Below are 17,777 nucleotides of genomic sequence, written 5' to 3' on the forward strand. Positions count from 1 at the left end.
AGAAAAAGAAAGAAAGAAAGAAAGAAAGAGAAAGAAAGAAAGAAAGAAAGGGGAAAGGGGGGAAGGAAGGAAGGAAGGAAGAAAAAAACTCCCTAGTCACCTAGCCATGGAGTGCATGCATACATCCATATAATTCGAACATATGGGAGGGGGATGGAAGCAGAAGGATTAAGGCCAGACTCAGTTTGGGGCCAGCCTGGGCTACAGGAGATGATTTCTTTTTATTTTAGGAGATGATTTGTAAACAAAACAAAAAATTACAGAGACACACACACACAGAGAGAGAGAGAGAGAGAGAGAGAGAGATTGAGAAAGAGAGAACACTTAAGTCTTTCCTGATTCTGCTGCTTGGTGCTGGTCTAGAGATAACAGTGCTACTAGACTAGGAGCGGAGACTGTTGGGATATCCAGGCAGGTTGTTTCTATTTGTCTTGGGGCCTCTCTCTTACAGCTCTGTTATATTTCCTCCTTGAGACTAGGGGCATTTAGAAGATTTTGGAGCTGGGATTGGGAACGAAGAGCAAAAGGGAATGGAATGTTTCCCATGTTTTGTGATGTGAATTTTTTGCTTGATATATCACAGTTGCATCGGTTGAGTTATCTGGCTCCACGTGAACCTTCAATGGTAATGAGTTTGAGTCTCTGAGCAAGAGGGTGCTGGATGCATGGGCATAGTTTGCTGCATGTCCTTGGTACTTTGGCAGTGTGACAGGCTGGCATCTAGAAAGTTGTGTGTTGTACCTGACATAGACACTGTGCTGGTTGGTAGAGATGCAGCTGCCACCAGTTTTTTAGGTGGTGAGAAAGGAGGCTGGTGGTTGGTAGGATTTGGTGGCTCTGGCCTGGCCCTTAGTGTAAATTGCTCCTGGCATAGGGATGTTGTGTGACACGTTACTGTTTGTAGCAAGGAGCTGACCAGAGGCCAACTATGGTTTGCTAGTTCCTTATCATCCCCCTTGACTGGCCCCCATCAGTCCAAACGATGATAGCATCTCCTTACTTATCTGTACAGTAGAGAGCAAAGCCCTCTATCTTGAAGTTCCAGGTACCATTTTCAAGATCATGATAGGGCACTGTTTTCCACGCTTTATTGGCCTGAATCATGGATAGAACATTGTTGAGGTGATACTCATGGTTGGTTGAATTTGGTTGAAACTTTGGTTGAATTTCTTGAAGCAAATTAATATCTTTTCCTTACAAGGTTATTTATCTCCTTTTAAGGTTATTTTCCTTACAAGGTTATTTTTATAAAACACCATGGGAAGAGATAAATAACCTTGTAAGGAAAAGACACTAATGATTGACTCTAAAAAGACTGCAAGAAGCAGTAGTTGAGTGGACTATTCATGGTTGTTTATCTTGGAGTACATCATAAAGATGGGCTCAGAGGTCAGGTAAGACTAGAATTAGAACCTAGGCTGCCTGTCTCTCAACTGTCACTCTCACTGAATTAGAGTAACTGTCATAGGTGACCTGAGAGTTTTTTTTTTTTTTAGTTTTTTGAGACATAGTCTGATGTAGCCAAGGCCAACCTTGCATTCCTAACCCTCCTGCCTCAGCCTCTCAAGTACTGGAATTACAGACTATGAGACCTGGCAGATTTTATAACTGCCTACATGTGATATTTCAAAAGCATTATCTGAACTTTCCTAAGAGCTTGTTCTAGTTTCGTCCACCAAGGTTTTAGACCAGATGATAAAGGTAGATTGCAGGACTGAAGAAAAGTCTCCAAGGTTAAAAGCACTGACTGCTCTTGCAGAGGACCTGGGTTTGATTCCCAGCTCCCACATGGCAGCTAACAACCATCCGTAACTCCAGTTCCAGGGGAACCCTCTTCTAACTGATGCAGGCATTGCACAACACCGGTGCACTCACATACATGCAGGCAATACACTCATACACATAAAATAAAAATAATAAAATAGTTGTTTTGGTCTTTTTGAGAAGGGTCTTTGTGTAGCCCAAGCTGGCTTGGAACTTGCTATGTAGACCAGGCTGGCCTCAAACTAACAAAAATCCACCTGCCTCTGCCTACCAAGTACTGGGATTATTAAAGTCGCATGCCACTACACCCAACTATAAAATATTTTTTTAAAGATAGGTTGCTCAGCATAGCTGTCAAGATGCCCTGTGAGCCAGGGCTGACCATGATTCTGAAGCATTGGTGGGTTTTTGACTTTATTATTAGTGACATCATAGTATTTAGGGAACTTTAACGTCATCTGCAGACTTGAAAAAAAAAGAGGTTGTGACTTCATTGGTCTGGTAATTTCTAGACTTAGTAATTTCTGAATTAGGGAACAGTGCTTTGTTGTTTGTTTTTGTTTTTGTTTTGGTACTTCTAAATAACTGCCCCTTCCTTCACCACAAAACTTCATAGCAGCTGGTATCCTTTAAAAAAAGAGGGAAGGGACTGGAAAGATGGTTCAGCAGTTAGCAGTGGCTGCTCTTACAGAGGACCCAGGTTCGAGTTCCAGCACCCATATAGAGGCTAACAACTGCCTGTGACTCCAGTTCCAGGGAATTTGATGCCCTCTTCTGTCTTCCTCAGACATTGCATAACATGGGTGCACTTACATACATGCAGGCAATAAATACACTCATGCACATAAGATAAAAAAATAAATAAATGAGAGGGAATGGAGGGGAGGGAAGTAGAGGAGAGTTGAGACATGATTGTACATGTCTGTAATCTTAACATTTAGGAAGTGGGTTCAGGAAGATCAGGAGCTCACAGTCATCTTGGGCTACAACATGAGTTATTAACTAGAGTGGGCTGCATGAGACTATAGCTTAAAAAGCCAAAAATAAAAAGTAAACAAAGAGAGAGGGAGACAAGGAAAGGGAGAGAGAGAACAAAAATAGGAAACCCCCATTTACAAAGATATGAATCTTTTAAGAGAGGTAGACTGCACTTAGACTAGAATACTTAAGAAGGTCAGATAATAGTATTGATCCAGGTCCTGGTGTGTCTACTTTGTCCAGAGATACACCTTGGGTTTCATTTCTTGGGTTTTTTTCTTATTGTTGTTGTTGTATGGTAGTGTGTAGTTTCAGGAGGCTCAGCTCACTATGTGGCTGAAGATGACCTTCTGCTTCTAATCCTGGCACTCTACCCACTGAATTGCATCTCCAACCTGGTTTTGTTTGTTTTTGTTTTTGTTTTATTTTTTTGAGGCAGGGTCCTGCTGTGTAGCTCAGGTTGGCCTCAAACTTGTAATCCACCAGCCTCAACCTTCCAAGTACTGAGTTCTGAAATGTCTAGTTAGAGTAGACATGTTTAACATTTAGCAAAACCCTCACAAAAAATCTTTGTCTTCTAGAATAAAAGATAACGTAACAGGAAAGGCCAAATGGAAACAGGACCCCACCTCACTTCTAATCATTACAGTATATGAAAAACATCAGTAGAAGCTGTCCAAAATAAAACACAAAAATCAGAGATTGAAAAAAAAAAACCCAGCATCGAGATCACATGTCACAAATACAGTATAATTGAAGTCCTCATAGGAGAGGGCATCGGAAGCTAATTTTAATTAATAGCAATCTGGCTCTCAAGACATAGAGGCAGGAGGATCACAGTTGAAGGCCAGCTTGTGCTGCTTAGCAAGACTATTTTTAAAAAAATAGTAAGTTGGGTGTAGTGGGGCACACCTTTAGTCCCAGTACTCAGAAGACCGAGGCAGGCTGATCTCTATGAGCTTCAGGCCAGCCAGGACTACACAGTGAGACCCTGTCTCAAAAAAAATCCCAATAACAATAGCAAAAAGCTTCCAAACTGAATCTGAGCATGGTGGAACATGCCCATAATCCCAGACCTTGGGAGGCAGAGGCAGGAGGATCAGGAGTTGAAGGTCATCCTTTAGCTACACATTCAATTTCAAGCCAGCCTTGGCTAAATAGGGAGACCCTGTCTCAAAAAAAAAAAAAAAAAAAAAAAAAAAAGGGAAATTTTTTAGAAAAAGAAAAAGAAAAGCTCATAGAAAAGCTAAAAAAATGCTATCACTGCAAGCTATACATTACAAAAACGTCCTACAAATGGGAAGATCTCACCAAATGAAAACCTGGATTTGCACAAAGAGTTCTAAAACTGGGAAGATATGTGGGTAAATATAAAATCTTTGTTTCTAATAATGTATCTTTAAGATATAATTACCTAAAGCTAAAATAATGCTTTATGTATAACATATTCAGAAGCAAAAAGCACATAGGCCAGAGGTGAGGGGAGATATTGGAATATACCACTATTAACTTCTTATACTGTACATGAGGTAGAATAATACTACTTGAATGTAGAAAGTGGTAAGTAAAAAATGTATCCAGTAAACTCCAAACTCCTGCTAAGATGACACCTCAAAGGGTTATACCTGAACTGGCAAGATTGCTCAGTAGGTAGAGGAACTTGCCTGATAAACCTAGGAATCGGAGTTAGATTCCTGGAACTCACAGTAGAAGGAGGGAACTGACTCCTGAAAGTTGCCTTCTGACCTCCACACAAATGCCATGGCATGCACCTGCCCCATCATACACACACGATAATAATAACAAATAAATTAAAAAGGGGTTACACTTAATAAACCAACAGGAAATATAAAATGGAATAACAAAAACAATTTAAAAGAAGAAAAAGACACAAGAGACACACAGCACAGTGGAGAATTTTCAGTCTCACCATGTCAATAGTCACATTATTATAAGTGGCCCAAATATGTCAATTGCCAGATAGAAATGATCAGATAAGATGAAAGAATAAGACTCACACATAGCCAGTCTATAAGATACATGTTTTGTTTTCCATTGAAAAAAAAATATTTATTTTTATTAAGTGGGTGGAGCCTGTGCCATGGCACTTGTGCGGAGGTAGGAGGACAGCTTTGGAGGGTCGACGCTTCCCTTCCACTGTAGGTTATGCAGAGCAGACTCAGATCATCAGGCTTACATAGCAAGTACTTTTATGCACTAAGTCACCTCTCCATCCAAGAACACTTTAAAGACACAGAAGGACTTGCACATAAATGTTTATGATAGCTTTATTTGTCATAGGCAAAACTGGGAAAGGAGGAGGAAGGGAACCTTGCCTACGAACAGGTGAATGGATACCTCAAAATAATTATGCTAAGTGAAAAAAAGCAACAAGAGTTCTCATTGTGTGAATACATTCATACAAAACTCTATGAATGCAAACTAATCTGTAGTGACAGGAAAGAAATTTGTGTTTTCCTAAGGATGGAGGCAGAAGAGAAGGCCCAAAGAAAGAGACTCTATGAACATGAAGAAAATTTGGAGGGTGATGAATACATTCGCTATCTCCATTGCAACTATGGTTTTACAAGTATATACATACGTTGAAACTCAGAATGTATGTGCATATTATTGTGTGTCAATTATAGCTTAATAAAGCCATTTGGTTTGTTTGTTGTTTTGTTTTTGTTTTTTGTTTTTTTTTTTTTTGAAACAGAGTCTCACTATCTAACTCTGACTGGCTTGAAACCAACTATGTAGACCAGGCTGGCCTCAAACTCATAGAAATCCACTTACCTTTGCCTCCCAAGTGCTGGAATTAAAGGTGTGTATCACCATACCCAGAAAATAGAGCCATTACAAAACAAGATTATAGGCCGGGTGTGGTGGCACACGCCTTTAGTCCCAGCACTCAGGAGGCAGAGGCAGGTGGATCTCTGTGAATTCAAGGTCAGCCTGGTCTACATAATGAGTTCAAGGCCAGCTGGGGCTACAGGGAGACCCTGTCTCAAAAATACCAGAAAAAAAATCCTAAAAAACAATATTATATTGGAAATATTACGGTTTGAATGTGTCCCCCAGAGCTCATGGGAGCAAAGTTTAATTTGTAGAATAACAGTTTAAAAGGGGTGTACTTTAAAAGGTGGTTAGAATTAATGTCAAACATGTATGGGTCCATTATGTCTTGAATGGGCTTGTTATAATCACATGTTTATCCCTTCTTGTTATCTCTTTCCCATGTGATAACTTCTACCACCTTATGATAGAGCAAGAAGGCCCTTAACAAGCTCAGCCCATTAATTTTGAACTTCTCATCTTCCAGAAATAAATTTCTATTCAATATAAATTATCTAGTCTGTGGTATTCTCTCAGAGCAGCATAAAACAGACCAATGCAGAGGGCTGGAGCGATAGTTCAGTGGTTCTTGTAGAGAACCCAGGTTCAGATCCCAGCATCCACATGGCAGCTTACCACCACCTGTAACTCCAGCTCTGGGATATCCAATGTCCTCTTCTGGCCTCCTCACAGTAGCCAGAATGGTGCACATACATATATGCAGGCAAACACACACATAAAATAAAAACAAATAAATTTTTTTTTAAAAGACCAACACATGGGCATGGTGGTGCATGCCTTTAGTCCCAGCACTTGGGAGGCAGAGGCAGGCGGATCTTTGTGAGTTCGAGGCCAGCCTGGTCTACATAGCAAGTTCCAGGACACCTAGGGCTACAGGGAGACCCTGTCTCAAGAAGACCAAAAAAAAATTCTTTACCAGGGCATGGTGGCGCACGCCTTTAATCCCAGCACTTGGGAGGCAGAGGCAGGCGGATCTTTGTGAGTTCGAGGCCAGCCTGGTCTACATAGTGAGGTCCAGGACAGCTGGGGCTATAGGGAAACCCTGTCTCAAAAAGACCAAAAAAAAAAAAAAAAAGACCAACACAGGGGTATTGATAGAAATTGATACCATCTCCAAATATTTGAAGGATGCAGTAGTGATCTCCCACCAGCACTGCACTTAACTGACTACACTGTTGCATAAAAACCATATGGTTTGCTGCAGATAACAATAGATTACTGCAAGCTTAACCAAGTAACAGCCACCATTGTGTCTCTATACTTCAATCTTGGGTATATTATTTGGAGCATTGATCAAGTAACACCTTAATTTCTACGTCATTCAAGGACAGTCTGAAGCAGTTTGCATTCAAATGGAATGAACAACAGCACAGGTGAGTGGTATGGTCTCAAGGCCATATTAATTTTCCTATAATAACTAATTTAGTCTCTTGTAACATCCAGTTCCTTAACCAAAAGTCAAATCGATTTCTATAAGTGAAATGTGGCTTTCTCTAGGCATGTCAGGTTGCTAAGAATAAGAGAGTAAATATATTCAGTGGTATGCTTAAATGACTTGATGAAGACCCCAAAAATAGCTGTTGGTAAAGGTAGAGACCCATAGTGAAAGCGACCCTATAGAAGCTAAAGGAAATTACTTAGCAGATCTCTATGCTAGTAGGCTGTGTCTAAACTTGTCTGGTAAGACCCTCTTAACATACAAATTTATGAAATGTTTAAAGGTTGTATTATAGGTGCACAAAATCTTGCTCCTAACTTCATGTCATATCTAGATTAACACTGCAGATAAACGGAAACAATTTACATTTAAACTAAAAGAAAAAGTAGCCTCTTTATCTAAAATGGTTTCAAGGAGCTGTTTGAAATATTAGTCAGGCCTGAGAAACTTTGGGCCATGTATCCAGCCTGCCTTTCAAGGTCTTACATTTCTAATTACTGTTATTTTTCTCACAGTTGCTTGATGTCTGTTGTTTATAGCCTCCTCTGCATCTACTCAGCCTCTGCCCTGGTAGATGATTCAATATATGACTCGAAGACAGAAACAAGATAAAGTCATGTTGACTGACACTTAAATTCAGCCATTCCAAATGAAGTGTCCTCTTCAAAGAAAATAAATAATGATGGTAAACATCTGGCTAATTCATGTTGATCGTTCCCATTAATGTTGGCTGCTTAAAAACCAAAGAGAAAATCAATAATTAAACATTTCCCACATGCTTATGAGGAGGTTGTTATCTGAGGTCAAGGTATTAACCTTCAGTTTGTTATATACCCATCTAATCAATCAATGAGAGTTCTAAATCCCTGCTAACAATGACAAGAACAACCTTTAAAATTTTTTTATTAGTCGATAACACACACCAGTGAACATGCTTTTGCCAGCCATCCATTTAGTGACAACTCCTTGTCAGCTAATCAGGACACATTCCAGTGAACATACTTTTGAATGTCAGCCAACAGTCTCACTTAGGTAACCCCACCTCTAAAGATTGTATCAACCCACTCATGCCTCTGAAAACCTAATGATTTCTGAATTCCATGGTGTTACCACACTCTAACATCAGTAGTATGCTATTCTTGGTGGAAGCTCTGCCCAACCAGCATATACTTAAGTAAGTAATCAACTAAGCTTTATAGTTTTTCCATTTAGATATTGAGTGGTCATCTCATCCATTGGCATGTGGAAGATTGCTAGCTCTGAGTATGTCCAAAGCAATAAAGGGCTCTGCAGCAGCATCAGACTCCCATCTGGAAAATGTCATCTTCATGTGGGAAGCTAAATTCCACTTTGGTCAATAGCTAATTCACTCAAGGATACAAAAGACTGACTATCTGGCCTCAGTGGGAACTAATTCTGTGGTCCCATTTGTGTTCCAGAGCTTTCTTATAGAATCAGATAATATCACGTTCTCACCAGCTTTTTATTCCTCTTCCTGCTTGTCTTTCCTCTAGAAATTACTCCCCAATAAGTACCTCAAATAAGAACTCTGTCTCAGAAACTACTTCTAGGAGACCTAACCCAAGCCAGAGCACATTGTTCAGAATATTTTTATAATCTTAGATAGAGAGCAACCCCTCAATTTTCTTCTGAAATTGAATTTCTTATTATCTGGAGTGATTAATATTTATGTAACATAAAATGTGACACTTTCTGCTGGGTGCAGTGCTGGGATTAAAGGCATGTACCACCAAGTCCAGAATGCTACATTCTGAACAAAGGGTACAAAATGAATTTTTTTCCAGAATATTTCAAAAGATGGTGCCAACTATCATTGTCTGCAAAGCATCTTCACATACTGTTACTGTAGGTCATTTTGTGTCTTGATTAAAAGTAATACACTATATGTCTATAGTTTTGGCCTGTACCAAAATGGGGGGAAAGAGGGTCCCCTAAAAGCTTCTTAGTCTCATTCATAAAAGAATTGAAGAATGGACCCAAACGGCAGAAAGCAGACAGAATTATAAAGACCTACATGACTGTGTCTGATCAGAAGTTCTGCAGAGTTCTGCATTACAAGGCAGGATTCTAGGCAGGAAAAATTCGCTACCTCATTAATGCATCAGGTATTCCGCCCATCTATTTAGCATAACTTAAAGCGAACCTGCCTTCCTAGGGGTGGTCCTATCACCAGGTGATTAACAGTGAGATTGGAAAAGTGGGTCCTCCAACTTTAATCCAAGATAGATGAGGGATTTTATAGTCTTGACCAGTTAAACTTATGGGTCTTTTTGCTACTCTAACATTTCCCCCTCTGAATAGGTAACCCTAAAATCTTTTATGGATTAGATAAGAGCTCCCAAATACTTTTAACATTTTTGGCATTTAGAACAGAGTATGATGCTAAGAGGCCCAAGGACACTTTGATTTTTAGCCAAGAAACTGACTACTTTTCTTTGAGGTCGTTTTACTCTAACTGCCTAGCCAGTTCCTACTTATTATTCTTATTGCACTATCCTCTGACAAGGTAACCCAAATTGCTGATGGGGAATCGGGATGCAGACTGCTCTGGCTTATTCCATGCTGAACAGGAGCACGAGATGAGGAAACTGGGGTACTCCTTCAGTGGGTCTATCTAAAAGACTCTCAAATTGAGTAACTCTTAACTGTAGGAAGAAAAGATAGTCCTTTACTGGTGCCTAGGAGATGTGAAGTAAAGGTGAGAGTAGTTAGCATTACAAGTGTGAGACAGGGAACCAGAAAAAAGTCAGAAGAGGACAAATTTCAAATATTCATATCAGAGCCCATTGGAATTTCTTGATGAGAGCTTCCAAAAGCATCCCTCCATTGGGTTCCTCCTTATTTTTCTTTTGTCTGCCAAAGCTGAACTCAGGATTTGTTTTCAGGCACTTTGATAACTGTTGGAGTGGCTAGAATCAGTGTCAGTTCCCTCTCAAAGACTTCTAGATAGGGGGAGAAAACAGATTTAGTCATCATTTTAAAACAATAGTGGGTTGTCTTCCTTAGCTACAGGTGGGCACTACAGTATTGGAGACCAAGATTTGAAGTCTTACATCTGAGCACCACGTTTTTACTAGAAACAAATTCATCAATGAGAAATAATTGTCTAAATACCATTTTTTTTGTCTTTTTGAGACAAGGTCTCCCTGTAGCTACAGCTGGCCTGGATTCACTAATGGGGACCAGGCTGGCCTCAAACTCACAGAGATCCACCTGCCTCTGCCTCCTGAGTGCTGGGATTAAAGGTGTGTGCCACCATGCCCAGCTTGTCTAAATAACATTTTATATGGACTTAAGTCTAATGTCTGGGAAGTGTAATCCCTTGAACTCTTAAAAAATATGCTGATAACTTTAAACTTTGGTTATACTTTCCTTTTGGGTGTTTAAGACCATACAGTTGGCCCAAATAAACCAATTTATTTTTACTCTTAAGGTCGTTTGAGGATCTGTTCCTCAGGGGTCATATGGGCTTGGGAGGAGCCCCTGGCTCCTTTCTTTTACCAGTTCCATATATGTGAAGATAAGTCAAAGGTCCTGCTCAACCGTGTCTGGCTTCATTTGGAAGCATAGAGAAAATGTTTCCTCTGTGTTGACCCTCCTCTTTGTAGACTGGACACTGATTCAAGTCCATCTGGTGAGGTCTCTATGTCCTCCCTGAACAAGAGGAGAGGTGACTCACCACAGTTACAGGACATTTTGAGAGGTGCTCCATAGTCCCCTGGAACTTAGTTGACCTTGGAGGGCAAGGAGCAAAAACTGTCCTTTAAGTCCCTCTGACCAGATTAGTATAGGCCTCAAAGTATGGCTGTTAAACATCCAAGAAGTTTACTTCCACCAGTCTGGTACTTTCAATTACCATGTGCTGTGTAGGTAAAGCTTGGCCCACATTTTCCTACTCTTAATATTACTATTATCACCATTCAGTACCTGCAAAGGTCACCGTTGAAGTTCCAGAGCTATCCAGCAGTTAACAGAATAATCAGCCCCAGTAAGAACTGTTCATCAGGACCTGGAGAGATGGCTCAGCGGTTAAGAGCACTGACTGCTCTTGCAGAGGACCTAGCACCCACATGGTGGCTACATACCGTCCTTAACTCCAGTTCCAGGGGAATCTGATGCCCTCTTCTGACCTCTGTGGCATTGCACGACACAGCTACACTCATGTACATGCAGGCAATACACTTGTACACATAAAATAAAAATAATAAAATATATTTTTTAAAAAAAGAACTGTCCATCAGCACCATCTATCAGTGTAGGGGGTACCAGGGGTGCATCAGAAAAAATAGTCCAGTACAGAATAGTCTGGGTCAGAAGGAGGTCAAAGCAGATGAAAGAAAAGGCATCACACAAAAGTGTAGAAGAGGGAAAGCAGCCCATCAGAGTCTCTCCTGGAGAGGCAGGGCAAGGGGGAAGACCAGGGATGGGTGGAGGTGTGTTTGAGGTAGCTGAGGAAGAATTAAAGAACAAATGAATGAAGTACACAGATTGGAATAAATATTCTGAAAAGCAGGCTCCTTCCTGACCCAGTGTACCCCAGGTGATAAAAGCAACCTTAGAAAAACAGAGCCAGAACAGACCAGGAAAGAAAAAAGACACTTTAATTTCAATTTCCTTTTCCATTGCTGACTCAGGAAAAGAAATTTGGCTTTCAGTTAGAAGGCTTTGGATTGGAGCTAGCCCTAGGAAAAAAAGGTCAAACTGAAATCCAGAGGCTCAAAGATTGGATATGCTTTATAAATAAGGAGCTGGGCATGATGGTATAACTATAATCTCAGCTCTCTGAAGGTTGAGACAGAGGGTCACCCAGGAGTTTGAGGTCAGCCTAGGCTACATAGTGAGACACTTTCTCAAAAACAAAACAAAGCAACAACAACAACAACAAAAAAACAACTTTGCAATTGAGTTTTGTGCTACAGGCATGAGTTTCCCCACCCGGAAAAGAGAACCTCTTGCTGAAAAATCAACTCTTTACCTCTCTCCACACCCTCATCACCTCTGGGACAGGTGATTGGCTTAGACTACAACATCAAGGGAAGCTACTGTCTTCATCAGCAGGCTATGGCATCCCAGAGGCTTCCAGACAAATGATGCCTTCCTATTCCTTGCATTCTCTCCAGGAACCAGGGCAGTCACATCTGCTGATGGTCAAAAAAATAATACTCTCCTTGTAGGTCCCATAGGAACAGATAGCCCCAGTAGAACTGAACTGGTCCATGATCAGAGACCTGTTCCTGTCTTACACTGTCTCAAACTGACTGTACAAACACATCACTGGCAAACAATTGTTATTTATCATCTGTAATTGTTTCAAACTCTTGTAGAGGAAGTGGAATGAACTTTCAGAGAATTCCATTCACCTAGGAAGCCTACAATCATTCAATGTACTGATGCTGGGATCTTTCAGGAAAATTCATGGGGGATTTATGAAGATTCTGCACAAACATCAGAAGTATCATTTGTACCATGAGACTTCTGATCCCCAAGGAGATGAATGAGAACCACGAAACCTGATATGTCTCCTCCCATGATCTGAGACTACAAAGGATTTCATGACAAAATTAATCCCTGCCTTCTTGGTCCCCTTCCATTTTCATTTCAAATTCAGCTTTCATGGGGAACCCACCCCTGTGTACCCTCTCCACCCTCCACTTGGGCCCTGAGCCAATGGAAGTTGGTGAGACTTCTTACTCAAGGATCTATAATCTACTGCTTTCTGCCCTATAATACTCTACTTCTCTATGCCCAGCTCCTGATATATGAAGGCATTTGGATGATGAGCAAGATGCCAATGTGCCTTAGATCTAGTGGCCAAGAGTTGATATTTGGATTTCTGAGATTGGGCAGAAAGCCCAGCCTGAATCTGGCCTTCCTTGCTGCTCATCCTTGAGGAGCATTTGCTGCCATTTGATGCCTCTGCCATGAGGAAGTGCAGGAAGCCAGCCTGCTACTGGCACCTGCCACACTGTAGCATAACACCAGTACTAATCGTAGAAATAATCAGTGACAATGATGCTGTGGTCTACATGCAGAAGGCACTTGTCATCTCTTTGGGAGCTTCCCAGCCTAGGGCTTTATGCTGATGGTGTACTTGGCCCTTGGCCCACAGCACACTGTCACAATCACACACTGGGCTCATCTGCATGGTTGACATTATCATTACTGTCATTGAAATTCTGGATAACTATTCATTTATTCTTGCAGAGTACATTTACTGAGGACAAACTGCATACCAGGCAGTGTACTCCCCTGGTACACATAAAGCACTGGATTCCATCCATAACACCAAAAAAGGAGGAGGAAGAGGAGAAAGGGAGAAATAAGCACATAATTCCAATATATTATACAGACTGTAGTGAATGGATAGCTTCACAGTGATTAGAAAAAATATTAGGAGCAACTACTTACCAAAAAAAGTTTGATGAAATTGACCAGACAAATAAGCAAATGAATGTACAAAAAGCTACAGGATATGAGATAGGGAAAAGAATAACTTTAATGAAGAAATAAAGGAAGGCTTCTAGAAGAGGTGACATAAAAATTCTAAGCTGGGCATGGTGGCACATGCTTTAAATCCCAGCACTCGAGAGGCAGAGGCAGGCAGATCTCTGTGAGTTCAAGGCCAGCCTGTTCTACATAGTGAGTTCCAGTCCCCCTGGGGCTACAGGGAGACCCTGCCTCAAAAAGACAAAAAAAAATTCTAAAAGCATTTTTTTCTTAACAAATTTTTATGAGTGTTTGTCTGCATGTATGTAAGTGTACCGCATGTGTGCAGTGCCTACAGAGGCCAGATGAGCATATTAGATCCCCTTGGAACTGGAGATACTGTCAGTTATGAGCCGCCATGTAGGTGCTGGGAACTGAACTCAGGTCCTCTGCAAGAACAGCAAGTACTGTTAATGACTGAGCCATCTCTCCAACCCAAACTATTATTTGTTTGTTTTGTTTCCCTTTCGGCCCAGTTTACCTGGAAATCACCATGTAGACCAGGCTGGCCTTGATTTCATAGAGAGCCACCTGCTTCTGCCTCTTGAATGCTGGGCTTAAAGATGTGTGCCACCATACCCAGCCCAAACTACTATTTTTAAAAATTTTTATTTATTATTTCTATTTTATGTGCCTGCACGTAGGTAAGTGCACCCGTGTTGTGCAATGCCTGCTGAGGTCAGAGGAGGCTGTCGGATCCCCTTGGACTGGAGTTATGGACAGTTGTTAGCTGCCATTTGGGTGCCAGGATTTGAACCTGGGGCTTTTGCAAGAACAACCAGTGTTCTTAAGTGCTGAACCATCTCTCCAGCCCCCAAATTATTTTTTTTTTTTTCTTTTTTTTTTTTTTTTAGACAGGGTTTCTTTGTAGCCCCAGCTGTCCTGGAATTCACTATGTAGACCAAGCTGGCCTCGAACTCACAAAGATCCACCTCCCGAGTGCTGGGATTAAAGGCATGTGCCACCACACCTGGCCAAACTGCTATTTATTTATTTATTTATTTATTTATTTTTGTCCTTTTGAGACAGGGTCTCCCTGTAGCCCCAGCTGTCCTGGAATTCACTATGTAGACCAAGCTGGCCTCGAACTCACAAAGATCCACCTCCCGAGTGCTGGGATTAAAGGCATGTGCCACAACGCCTGGCTAAAACTGCTATTTTTTAAACAAACCTTTTATTTTGGAATCATTTCAGATTTACATTTTACAGATTTGCATAGTACTGAATGTTTCAATACACCCTTCAGAAAGTTTCACCAAATGGTAACATCTTAAAGGAGCCACTGATTTTAAAGCAAGAGCACAAGATTGTCAAGTATGAATTTTAGAAAGCTTGTTATAACAATTAAGAAGGAAAAAGGAAAAGGAGGAAGAGGAAGAGGAGGAGGAGGCAGAGGAGGAGGAGGAAGGAGCAAGAATCAGAGAGAGAATGAGAGAGAAGCGTAGACCCATAAGGGAAGAATCTGTATACATCGTCCCAGTGGGCAAGAATGAAAGATGCAGTCTGGATATGAGGTGGATGGAAGCATGAGTGTGTGGAAGTTCCTGAACCAGAGCAGCTGGCTATGGATGCTCTGAAAGAGGAAGGATCAAGAAGCACAGTAGGGGTAGCCCTCTGTTGGGGATAGTGGCCAGAGCATCTCTTCATGTAAGTGACCAGATAACTCTCACAAGAAGTTATCTGAACAGCTCAGGAAACTGGAAGGCCCTGGATGTGATGGACAGTGGCCAGGGTTCCTATCCAGCTCCCTGGGCCTAAGTTCTGTGCACTACCTAGCAGAGGGAAACCTCATTCAGTTACTCCTGGTGTCTGGTTAGCAATGCTCAGCTGCCTGGTCCTCATTTGGGGAAATGGGCCCAGATGAAGCCAGGGGAACTGATGCAGATCATCCCTGGCATTAAGGTATTAAACATTTGAACTGAGAGGCACCATGTGGTAGCTAAGTATAAGTGATGGTGTCTAACTGGCTTAAAGTCTCAACTGCCATTTAATGGCTGTGTAACCTTGGGTAGGCTACTTAACTTCTCTATGCCTCAGTTTCCTAATTTATGAGAGAGAGAGAGAGAGAGAGGAGAGAGGAGAGAGAGAGCATAGATAACATTTGCCTTATAAGGGGGATAAAAGGATTCAGAATATTTGTAGTGGGTTATAACAGTTAGCAGGACTTTGTTAAGTCCTATGCATGTTTAAGTCATTTGATTAATATACTTAAATTAAATGTGCTTAGATCATTTAATACCACTTTAGCTCTCAGTTGAGAGCCAAGGAATTTATCCCAGTAGGAAATAAGTTGAATATGAGCAGAGATTTAAAAAATTTTTATTATTTTTTATTTTATGTATATGAGTGTATTGCCTGCATGTGTGTAAGTGTACCAGTGTCATGCAACACCCTTGGGAGACAGATGAGGACATCAGATCCCCTGGAACTGGAGTTATGGATGGTTGTTAGCTACCATATGGGTGCTGGGACTCAAACCCAGGTCTTCTGCAAGAGCAGCCAGTGCTCTTAACCTCTGAACCATCTCTCCAGCCCCATGAGCAGAGATTTTGTATTGCTCCTATTTTGTCAGATATCTTGTATGGTAGTTGGAATATAGTAGTGTTGGACCCCCGGTCTGGGGTACCCAACGTCCATGGAAGGTCACACCCCAATGACTCAGTCCCAGGACCAGGAGATGCAACAAGCAAGAGGATTTAATCGTTTGCGCAGACGGGCTCCTGCCTCACTCGGAGAGAGAGCAGCAGCCCCGAGCTCAGCTTACAGGCTTCTTTTAAAGGCAAAAACCACAAACCAAAATCGGCAGCAGTGGGAGGGGGCTGGCAGCAGTGGGATGGGGAAGTTTTGGGTGATTTTCAGCTTGTGCACAGAGCATGAAAAGGTTAGTTCTTTCTCAGCAGTTAGAATTATTTTTTATTTTACTTCCTTGTCCTGGGGGACTTGGTTTGAATCCACTTTAATCTGGGGGGGGGGGCTTTAATTTGATTCCATTAGTAGTTAATTTTTTTTGAGACAGAGTCACATGTATCCCAGACTGGCCTCTCTCTCATGTATCTGAGAATGATTTTGACTTCTGATCCTCTTGCTTCTACCTCCCAGGTGCTGGGATTACAGGTGTGTACTACCACCTGGTTTACGCTTGCTTGGGGGTGAATCCAGGGCTTTGTGCAAGGTAAGCAAGCACTCTACCAAGTGTGCTACATTCTCAGCTCCCAGCTACTACTATTAGACATTTTAAATGAATAAGTGAGTGTCAATCTGGGATGCATGCAGTACGTAGGTACTAATTCTGAAGCACTTTGGAAAACTTGTCCACTTTGGAAACATGGCCAAGCAGCCTCTAATTCAGTGTTTTATAATTGATCCTGTTGAATGTGTCAGTATTAATACTATGTAGTCAGACACTATACAGTTTTTTAAAGCAGCAGTTACAGCCCTAGAGGCTGTTCTTTATAGAGAGCTATTTGTCTGCAAGGAACAGCAATGCCTGCCTTACAAAGGGTTGTATATAGGTGAGGACACACGGGAAGCCGACTGAACTTGAACACACTTGCAAGAAGTACAGCAAAGTTGCCCTGCAACTGGAAAACCACCCATTCAACCTCCCTCATGGCTCTCACATGAGTTCCCTCTCTTTCTTGGCTTCTCTGCTTCTTTCTTGTTGGTGGTACTGGGGATTAAACTCAGGGCCTTACACATGTTACGCTAAATACTGCTCTACCACTGAGCTATATTCATGACCCATCCTCCATTTTTATGATGTTTGAAGGAAATACTCCACAGATTATTTCAGTTCAATTTTTGAAGGGACAGTATCTCACTTTGTAGCCCAGGCTGACCTGGAACTCACTTAGTAGCCTATGATAGCCTCAGACACAAAACAATTCTCCTGCTTCAGGCTCCCATCTACTGGGATTCCAGGTGTAAGCCACAATGCCTAGTCTCTCATGAGAGACTGCTTCAATTTCCTTTCAACACATGGGCTTCCTTTGGATAAACTATTATGACTATCCCCGCCAAATGTCTAGTTTCCTTCCCCAGTGCACATGAAGTTGAAAAGAGTATGATTAACTTAGCTTAGGCAAGAAGCTCCTCCTAGTCAGACATGGTGGCACATGCCTTTGACCCCAGCACTCAAGAGGCAGAGGCAGGCAGATTTCTATGAGATTCAGGTCGGACTGGCCTATATAGCACATTCCAGGCCAGCTGGGGCACATGGAGATCCTGTCTCAAA

At 41.6% G+C, this 17,777-nt stretch overlaps 1 non-coding gene across 1 annotated transcript; it reads left to right on the forward strand.

The window, feature by feature from the left end:
• The first annotated feature begins 320 nt into the window (after positions 1 to 320).
• On the forward strand, positions 321 to 464 carry LOC115070200. Its single transcript, XR_003849402.1, has one exon. It is a non-coding gene; the product is annotated as a small nucleolar RNA SNORA55 (small nucleolar RNA).
• The last annotated feature ends 17,313 nt before the right edge of the window (positions 465 to 17,777 follow it).

The sequence above is a fragment of the Nannospalax galili genome, unplaced genomic scaffold, assembly GCF_000622305.1.
Source record: "Nannospalax galili isolate Female #2095 unplaced genomic scaffold, S.galili_v1.0 scaffold1055, whole genome shotgun sequence".
NCBI lineage: Eukaryota > Metazoa > Chordata > Mammalia > Rodentia > Spalacidae > Nannospalax > Nannospalax galili.